Genomic DNA, 1,090 nt, shown 5'->3' with positions numbered 1-1,090 from the left:
CAGAAAAAAATAAAAACAAAATCAGTAGGTAAATTTCGTTTTTCCGGAACTATTCGGAATTTTTTGATTTTCTTCAGGGCATGATAACTGTTTAATTGCACAACTTTTTCCTAATTAAAACATCGTCGTATGTTCTACGATGGTTTCCGGGATCCCCACGATAGGGACATCCTTATCTTGGACACAGTGCATATCATTTCTGCACATCGAGGCAGAGTGCATTTTGCTGCATCCCACTTTACGTCAAGGGGTGGCACCCCCTCCTACTAGTGAAAAATGTTTCATTGAAAATAAATCATTACTTAGTAAAAACGTAGTTTCTTATAAAAATAAATAGAATGGTAGTAGAGGTGTGTAGACCTAATACAAAAGGAAGTTTGACCGGCTTAAAGTGCTAGTTTAGAAACAAGTAAGGTTTTCCCTCTATGGCGAGTAATTTTAGCGCATTTTCAATTTCAGTAGGTACTTCCCAAAACGACATAGCTAGGTACGCTATGTTTTTCTTGACTCGAACCTTCTATATGGTTAACATTTAAAAGAAAAAAATCATTGCAGTCTGCCTAATCTAAACGAAAATGGCGAGGAAACTTCAAACAAGTTAAAAAGTCATTATAAATGACGCGAGCGTATTTTCCTCTTCTTAATATTAACGCTAGGATCGGGAAAAAAATACTGGTAGGCACGAGATCCTTACCCTTCCCTTTCAAATGAGCCGCCTATTGTCGAAGTCTATTAGTGTACAACATACAAATACAAACAAATTTTGAAATGGGCATAAGTTTTACTTTTATTCGAAGTGCCCTCGGAAGTGCCTACATATAAAACTTTTTTAAATGCTTTCGTAAATAGCATTACGCATTGCTACATTAGAAATTTCATTGGATGAAATGGTTTTATATGATTACATCTACCCGCTGGTAAGAAATTATATCTCGCCACATCAACACGGCTTTATGCGACATAGGTCGACGACAACTAACCTTGCTTGTTTTACAAATTATGCGTGTCATATACTGGATAACCATGGTCAAGTGGATGTGATCTATACCGATTTTCAGAAAGCTTTCGACACCATAGACCACTCGATAAT

This window comes from Photinus pyralis, unplaced genomic scaffold (assembly GCF_008802855.1).
Source record: "Photinus pyralis isolate 1611_PpyrPB1 unplaced genomic scaffold, Ppyr1.3 Ppyr1.4_LG8, whole genome shotgun sequence".
Classification (NCBI taxonomy): Eukaryota; Metazoa; Arthropoda; class Insecta; order Coleoptera; family Lampyridae; genus Photinus; species Photinus pyralis.
This window is presented reverse-complemented; position numbering follows the sequence as displayed.